This window comes from Haemaphysalis longicornis, unplaced genomic scaffold, assembly GCF_048455015.1.
Source record: "Haemaphysalis longicornis isolate Haplotype H1 unplaced genomic scaffold, Haemaphysalis longicornis Haplotype H1 scaffold_1, whole genome shotgun sequence".
NCBI classification, from domain to species: Eukaryota; Metazoa; Arthropoda; class Arachnida; order Ixodida; family Ixodidae; genus Haemaphysalis; species Haemaphysalis longicornis.
Window position 1 is genome coordinate 460,424,960 of NW_027526203.1, and position 9,386 is coordinate 460,434,345.

A 9,386-nucleotide genomic window follows, 5' to 3' on the forward strand; every position below is an offset into this window, starting at 1 on the left:
GATTCAATGCAAGCTATTCGCGCCATTCACATGGGTAGGATTCCTGAAGAACTGCAGTATGATCTACGCAAAGCCTTAACAAAGCTACGTTCCCACACTGTCACACTGAGGTGGATTCCTGGTCACGCTGAAATCCCAGGCAATGAGGTAGTGCATAGCCTCGCCCGCGAACTTCTGCACCGGGCGCCTGGGATTCCCTGGCCTTATCCACCGACGTGGGACACTACTCTCCACTACAAACAAGGAATAAAGCTGCACTACAAGAACATCAGAGAAACTCTTCGTACACTTCCTATTCCAGACAAATCTCTAACAACCACGCAACTACGCATTCTTCGACGCATACACGTTCCTTCCTCTACCGTATCCGACACTCACCAGCATGTCCCAATTGTCCCGAACCATACGCTAATTTAGAACACTGCATTTTCGCCTGCCAATTGCAATTCAATACCCACATTTTCCCCACCCACCTCCTTCAACGTGGCGGACTTGGCTAGCCTCGGACCAGCTCTCGGACCAGTTGGCGTTGGTGAACCTGGCCCGGGACATTCTCGACGCTTAAGCGGGATTCACACGACGGAGAACCCCTCTCTTTTTGGCCCGCAGGAGCCGCTCACGTGACCGGTTTTAGGCTCCGCCCCTCGGTGGGGATCGCCCGCGGATGCTCCGGGAAAGAAAATAGAGAGTTTTAGTTTGGCGTTTTTACGCTCCGCTCAGCAGCTAAAGGGGTATTCACACGAGAGAGAAATCCGCCGTTTCGCTCCTAGGAGTGCGCACCACGTGACCCCTACGTCACGGTTTCTCTCCGGTGCACCGCCTCCGATGGGAGATCGGAGCTTCTGCTCGCGAGCTACAAACCCTCCGACGCTCCGCGGCGGAGGCGGCGGGATTTCGTCTGCTCGTCGGGCAGCTGGCCGCGACTGAAGTTCTAGAGCGGTTGCAGGCACTTTATTTTTATCGCTTCTTAATACATTGGACGCGAAAATGCGTGGCGCACATGACAGGCGCACTGAGGGAGCCGCGTATACCACCAGCACGGGCGCTTGGCGAGCGGCGGCCGCGGCTGCGAAGTGGCGCAGGCCGGCGCCGGTAGCTCGAGCTACAGCTTGTTATTGCTCCCCAAGGCGCAAACAAAGCTGCGTATACGAGAAATGGGGTAATGATGTGATGGAAAGTTGCTTTAAAAATCGTCACCTGAGCCGCTTGCCAGAGCGGCGATCGAATATTCGCCGCAGTGTTAAGCCTAACATCAGTATGCGGGCCTGTAGGTGGGCCGGTCGGCTGCTACTACGTCGCGCGCCGTTCTCTCCGCGCGGCAGCACCTGCATCGCGTCGACGACCAATTTTTGGTCGGTTGACAAGATCAGTACGTATGCGCTTAACAGAAATTGCCGCCGTCGCGGAATCGGCGGTGCTACGGCAGCTATGCTTTCGAGATAGGCGGCTGCAAACAGTGATGTCCGTCCGAAAGTCGCATCCTCCGTGTGAGCGAAGGAGCTAGCCGAGCGGAGGTCCGCCTGCGGTGACGTCACGACCTCCCTCGGATTTCTCCGCTGAAACGCTCCGTCGTGTGAATACCCCTTAAGCGGAGCGGGAGTGCGACTGCGCATGCGCTAAGCGGGCTAGCGGAGTGAGAAGCACGGTCCGCTAAAACGCAGCTTGAGCGGACCGTCGCGGCCCTCTCCGCTAGCGCGGCGGGGCGATGCGGGCGCCCTCTCGCGCGCGTGCGACGACTTTGCTTATTCTAAGCGCGGCCTCCGTGATCGGCTGCGGGCGGCGCGTCCTTGCTCCGGCCGTCCCAATCGCCCGGAGAGAGCGTAAGTTGAAAAGGGGGCGTGGCCGCGTCTTCCGCCGCACCGCGGCGCGCGCAGCCGATGGTTGGAACGAAAGCCGTGTATGCTGGAACGCTCCTCGAAATGGCTTTTCGTCAACTTTCGCCTTTCGTATCGCAATAAAAGAAAGCATAGCTGGTGTTATGGATGCAAAGTGGCTCATAGAACCTGGTAATGCATTTGTTTTAGCTGCGATTGCAGCTATGCGACTTATTTAACATGAGCTGTGCCGCTTTTCGCTCTCGACGCACGGGCAATATTCGCCACCACCGGTGGGAAATTTCTGGCGTCGAAAGAACGTTCGGTTCGCTAAAATGTCATTATTTGTCAGGCATTTCTTATCCCGGCCTACGCATTTTATATAGTCTGCATGGACAGTGCAGTTCAGTAGAGAATGGGGTGCGATCGCGTCATGCCCACGATGGATGGCTGTACTCTTATCTAGCCTTCGAATTATTTCTTGTTGGGCGGAAGCAACCGTCTTATTTTTAGAATTAACGCGTTTAAGGAGGATTACGTTGCGCGATAGCCTCAAGGATGCGGCAATCTGCTCTACACATGCGCAACGTTAAGCAAGTTACGGTTTCAATTTCCGTCGCAACAAAAATAAAAAACTTAGGTGCACTCCGATTTCATTGTATTCTTAAACGTATTTCGGTGGCCACAGGCAAGCCCATGTTTCCGATTTTGGATTGAGTACCGGAGACATTTAAATGTTCAAGTACTGATTTCAAAACATATCTATGAGCTAAGCAATGATGACAGTTTCTATGTTTGCTTTGGACATAGCCACTTATGTACACACTAAAAGTTGGAAACCAAATGTGTAGTGAACACTCGTCCAGAAGCTGCATAATTTATTTACATTTAATTTATTTACATAATTTATTTATTGATTTACAAACTATATTGCACTTATATTCACAAATGTACACTTAAATTTCAAGGCATCTGCATGTCTTCACAAACGGAACATTTCACACACGAAGCACTTTGCGATGCAGGGGCTTGGACACCAGTTTTTTGCGGTACGCGGCCTTGCCCGTGACAGTTGCACCAACATTGGAAAGCAGTGGCTGAAAAAAAAAGTGTAGAAGTCAAACGGTGGTTTATGCCGAGATTTCGGCAAAAAAATTCCACATATTGCACCAACGCCAGTTGCATTGAATCCATTAATTAAAGTCGGATGCGGCGCTTCAATGAATGCTATTCGGGATAGGTGGAAAGCGAAGCTTTTCCTCAGCCCATCGCTGTCGTTTTTCTAGATCACATAGACTCGTTGCTCGCAGGCTGGAGCGCCGAAAGCCTGACAATATTGCACGCCATTTCAGCAGTGTAACATTCAGGCCAGCCTTTAGAGCTGCTGACATGCGCGAATTCGTCAAATGAATTACAACACGCCGCTAATAGCTGCATGCCGCAAACAACGAATACAAAAAAAAAAATCTCGTCGTAAATTTAAAAAAGCATGTGTAAAACCATATAACCAATAGGCTGCATAACACGTGTTCTGTGAACGAGGCTTCAAACACAAAATATACAAAGGTTCAATTTCTAAAAATAACTGGAAAAACTCTGGTGGAAATAGCCAGGTGGTTTGCTATTGGTTTCAACTGGGAAGCAAGTAGTTCCCAATTGAAACCCAATCAAACATTGCACCTATATAAAAATACAATCACTGCGCTCAATTGCTGTCCATAACCCACCCTACCCGGAAATAAAAATATAACGAGTGTTCCAGCAGGCAAGCAGCCGATAATTCGGTCGCCGAAAAGTTACCGTCTCCAAGTGTCCCCGCACCGAAATGTCCTGCACCGATCACAGCGCGATCAACTTTTCACTGCAGAGTGACATACCTGGGTTTCAGTGCTGTTCCTCGAAGCCCCTTAAGCGGACTTCATGACCTGGTCGTTCGGTTGGTCAGCTCAACAAAAATAAAGCTGCAACACAGATCTGCGTAATCCGAGCAGCGAAGACACGCAGCAACAAGGGCTCCGCAAAGCCGTCCAGGGGAGCCGGCGCAAGCTTCCCAACCATCGGCTAACACCGCCATCTCGCGGCGCATTCCGGCGTTAGCCAAATTACATGTTTTTGCTGGGGGACGCGCCGAATGGGACGGCCGGAGCAACGGCGCGCCGCCGGACGCCGATCGCGGAGGCCGTGTTCTAAGCACGGCCTCCGCGATCGGCTGCCGGCGGCGCGCCGTTGCTCCGGCCGTCCCATTCGGCGCGTCCCCCAGCAAAAACATGTAATGCGGCTAACGCCTGAACGCGCCGCGAGATGGCGGTGTTAGCCGATGGTTGGGAAGCTTGCACCGGCTCCCCTGGACGGCTTTGCGGAGCCTTTGTTGCTGCGTTTCTTCGCTGCCGGGATCAGGCAGAACTGTGTTGCAGCTTTATTTTTGTTAAGCTGACCAACCGAACGACCAGGTCATGAAGTCCGCTTGTCTAGGAGCTTCGAGGAACAGCACTGAAACCCAGGTATGTCACTGTGCCGTGAAAAGTTAATCGCGCTGTGATTGTTGCGCTGTGATCAGTGCATGACATTTCGGTGCGGGGACATTTGGGGACGAGAACTTTTCGGCGAGCGAATTATCGGGTGCCTGCCTGCTGGAACAGCCGTTATATTTTTATTTCCGCGTAGGGTGGGTTATGGACAACAATCAAGCGCAGTGATTGCATTTTTATACAGGTGCCGTGTTTGATTTTCGGCAGTTATTTTTAGAAATTTAATTTTTGTATATTTCGTGTTTGAAGCCTCGTTCACGGAACACGTGTTATGCAGCCTATTGATTATATGATTTTGCCCATGCTTTTTTTTTATTTACGACAAGATATTTATATTCGTTGTTTGCGGCATGCAGCTATTTGTGGCGCGTTGTAAGTCATTTGAAGAACCCGCGCATGCAAGCAGCTGTAAAGGCTGGCCTGAATATTACACTGCTGAAATGGCGTGCAAAATATTGTGAAGCTTTCGGCGCTCCAGCCTGCGAGCACTCGTTGCTCGCAGGCTGGAGCGTGATCTAGATTTATGTGATCGAGAAAAACGACAGCGATGGGCTGAGAAAAAGCTTCGAATAGCTTTCGAATATCCCGAATAGCATTCATTGAAGCGCCGCATCCGACTTTAATTAAAGGATTCAATGCAACTGGCGTTGGTGCAAAATATGGATTTTTTTTTACCTAAATCTCGGCATAAACCATCGTTTCACTTTTACACTTTTTTTTCAGCCACTGCTTGCCAATGTTGGTGCAACTGTCACGGACAAAGCCGCGTACCGTAAAAAACTGGTGCCCAAGCCCCTGCATCGCAAAGTGCTTCGTGTGTGAACTGTTCCGTTTTTGAAGATATGCAGATGCCTTGAAAGTGTAGATTTGTGAATGTAAGTGGAATATAGTTTGTAAATAACTGTTTAATAAACTATGCAGCTCTTGAACGAGTGTGCAGTACACATTTGGTTTCCAACTTTTAGTGTGTACATAAGTGGCTAATGTCCAAAACAAACATGAAAGCTGTCATCATTGCTTAGCACATAGACGTGCTTTGAAATCAGTAATTGAAAATTTAAATGTGCCGGGTATTCATTCCAAAATAGGAAAAATGGGCTTGCCTGTGGCCACCGAAATACGTTTAAGAATACAATGAAATCAGAGTGCACCTGACTAAGTTTTTTAAATTTCTTGCGACTTAAATTGAAACCATTACTTGCTTAACGCTCATGTGTAGAGCAGATTGCCGCATCTTTGAGGCTATCGCTCAACGTAATCTCCTTAAACGCGTTAATTCTAAAAATAAGACGGGTGGGTGCTTTTCTGCCAAACAGGCATTAATTCGAAGGCTAGATAAGAGCACAGCCATCTGTCGTGGGTACGACGTGATCGCGCCCCACGCTCTACTGAACTGCATTATCCATGCAGACTATATAAAATACATAAGCCGGGATAAGAAATACCCGAAAAAATAATGACATTTTAGCGAACCGAACGTTATTTCGGCGCCAGAAATTTCCCATCGGTGGTAGCGAATATTGCCCGTGCGTCGAGGGCATAAAGCGGCACAGCCCATGTTAAATAAGTCGCATTGCTGCAATCGCAGCTAAAATAAATGCATTTTCAGGTTCTATGAGCCGCTTTGCACCCATAAAATCAGCTATGCTTTCTTTTTATTGTGATAGGAAGCGCGAAAGTTGACGAAAAGCCATTTCGATGAGCGTTCCAGCATACATGGCTTTCGTTCCAACCATCGGCTGCGCGCGCCGCGGTGCGGCCGCATACGCGGCCACGCCCCCTTTTCAACTTACGCTCTCTCCGGGCGATTGGGACGGCCGGAGCAACGGCGCGCCGCCGGACTAGAGTAAACTTCTAGTACACTCTAGCCGGACGCCGATCGCGGAGGCCGTGTTCTAAGATGGCTGCCACGCCTGCGACGAGCGTAGCGGGTTCAGGCTCTTGTTTGACGCGCAAACCGCGAAAGCGGTTCTGCATCGACGAGGGCTTGTGCTTGCTGCGAGAAGTGGCGACTGCGAACCGATTTAAAAACTATACAGACCTATTCAAGTTCACTGCAACGAAACGCCGCGTTTGATCGTTGCCGTCGAAAAGGATTCGAATGGATGTGGAACGCAAACTTGTTGGCTATTGTGTGGCTATCATCAAGTCGAAAATTTATTTCCATTGGTTGTAATTGACCACTAACGCAGTACGATTGCACGTGTCAATACTTAATAAACAAATAAGCTATACGTACTGGTTTTACTTTGTTAAAGTAGCCAAATGGTTTTCGGTTCTGTTTCATTACGCCAAACTTGGCCAGACGGCGCTGCTAGTCCGAAAGGTCCGGTCCGCTGCGCATTACGCGTAACTAAAACGAGAAAAGCGCTCGCCGCTCCGGTGCAGCTTAGCGAGCCTCGCCCTCGCTTCCTCCGCGCTGTCGTCTGCTAGTCACTCCGGGCAGCTCCGCACGTGTGGATGCGCCACCAAGACGGAAAATCCGGTCACGTGGTGTTGACGTCACATATCCGTCCGCCTCCGTGAGAGGGTTTCTCCGTCGTGTGAATCCCGCTTTAATGTTGCGTTGGAATAAAGTTTTTTCCTCCTCCTTCTCCTTACTTGCTGCATCATCACGTAGTCAAGACAAACCCAAGCAGCAGAGGTCGATTGCCGATGATTAGAAACCCCGTGGGTCCCCATTGGCTTCCGAGCTGTTGGCCACTCATCGGTAACTCGGCTGAAAGATTGACTCAGCGCCAAGCAAACGGCGACCAAAAGTGACGTCACACGAATGTCCATCGGAGGCCGAGGTTAAGCTGATGCATAAAAGCGCGTTTTGACCACGCGCTTGCCGTGCATGTAGCATGTTTAAACAAGACGGTTGGAGCGGTGTACAGGCCACAACGCAGAAAAACGTAGTTACTTAAAGAGCCACAGCACCGTGCAACAAAACAAAGCGTACTTAAACTAAAGTGCAGCGTATTCAAAAGAGCGTGAGATAGTGTTACACGTTCAGTAGGAATGGGTCGTTAGTGCGTACTAACGCAACGGTGTCCGTCGGACTACTTGAGCGTTGTGCCTTTGCGCGTTCTTTTTCTCCTCGGCGGGGCTGGCGGACGTACGCGTCGCTCTCACGTATCCGTGCCTTTTGTGGATTGAAACCGCCGTAGTACCCCTGTACGTGTCTGTGAGGTGCGTATTGTGTCGGTGGGTGTGTTTGAAGTATACCTGACTGGTCGAATAAAATCGTTTGCCTGCTGCGGCCGCTGCTGAAAACGTAAGTCACCATTTCAATTTTCCTTGCGCGGTACGGGAGAGCTCGCACTCGTTCCCGCCAAAACTTCAGCTGTCGTTTATAACAACTGGTCCTCGTGAGTGCTGCTTAGTGTTGTTGGTTCTCGCGAAGAATTAAGTGGTCACATACATGTGCTTCCGTTTGTGTGACGCCAGTTCTAGCTATCCTTTTTCCGGCTTTGTGTTTTCCGAACAAGCGGCCGTGCTCCCCCTTTAGGTTCACGACGTTCAGCATGCATTGAAGCAAGACCCGTCTGCAGTATAAGAATGCCGGATGTGTTAAAGGGACCCAGAAAAGCCTTCTGTAAAAGTTACAAAAGGCCTGTATTGTCACGTAGCACCAATATAGTGATGCAATGCCGTTGGAATTATTGACCTACATTCAGTATTAGCTGCGCCAGAAGCAATTAAATGCACCTCTCCCCACTTGCCGATCGACTCCTCCTCCCTCTCTGCCTCCTTCAAAGCAGCTAGCTACATTCCTGCGCCTAGGCTCGCGTCAATCACTGCGGACCCGCCTTTGCCGCCTTTGCCTCGGGATCGCGCAGGAAGGAGGAAGAGCAGCCGGAAGCCAATGGCAGTGACGCCGCCGGCGGCCGACCTTGCCGGTGATTGGGCGAATCAGGGGGCGCCTTCGCCGTTGCGTCAGCAGCGATCGCCGTTGCGTCACCCGCGGTCGCCGTTGCGTCACCCGCGGTCGGCTCGCTCCGGCGTCGCGCTCATCGGCTGATAAAGGCGATCTTCAAAAATTGTTTACAAATTATCTGTACAACGTATGGGGCTTAAACTTGGCTCAAAAATCCCCCGTTATGTGTTCTACCACCTGAATGCATTTGATTGCCACCTTCACAAAGCTTTTCGGGGTCCCTTTAAGCTTTATTAAACTCTAGCTATAAATGAAGCTTTCGTTTCATTATTTTCTTGAGCAACGTAGAGATATTGTCGAGCGACAAAGTAATTACACTGCCGCTGGGCTTCACCATCGGTTCCGTTCGCATCTGGCGCGTCTGACGAGGCAGAAGTGAGCGACAGCGACAGCAACACCGTCACCAGTTTAATTAATACCCGATCCGTTAGGTTTGTAGCGTCGCTTCAATTGTCGCTTTATTTGGTTACCCCTTAAAATGTAACGCATTCGAAGGCCACAAGGTTAATCTTTTCTACCTCCAAGTTGGCATAGATGTTTTGCAAAAAAAACGTAAACGTTCGTGCGTTCCGAACCCGTTGTGTAGTGCGTTGCCTTGTAGTCTCTGATCCCGCGTTGTTAGAAAACAAAACTTACGCTAATAAAACGTTTACGGCACGACATTTCAGTCGCGATAAATTGTTTATGTGGCTACAGTATGCACAACAAAATTTCACGGAACCGCTGGTGTGTTGCTTTGTCTATTGGACTTTTTTCATATTACCTTGCGCGACTGCAATAAGAGTGAAGCCCATTTTCGGTGACATTCCGGACTGTTTTCTCAAGAACGAGCCAAGTAACTGCTACCGTAAAACGCAGTATTGAAAAATGAATAGTGCAGTACTTTTCATGTTTCATAGCGAGTGTTAACAAGCTTGAAGTTTAGGCTGAATAATTCCACACGTACATGTGTTAGGGCTGGTACTAGGTGCTGTATTTAGTAAGCAGTGTGCATTTAGCATTATAGTGAACTATTACACTTTTAGTGAACTATTACACAGTGAACTATTTGTTCACTTATTACAGGCGCTACGAAAGAAAGGTGTTTCCCGTGGACAAGTGGCGGATGCAGCAGAGACAAGC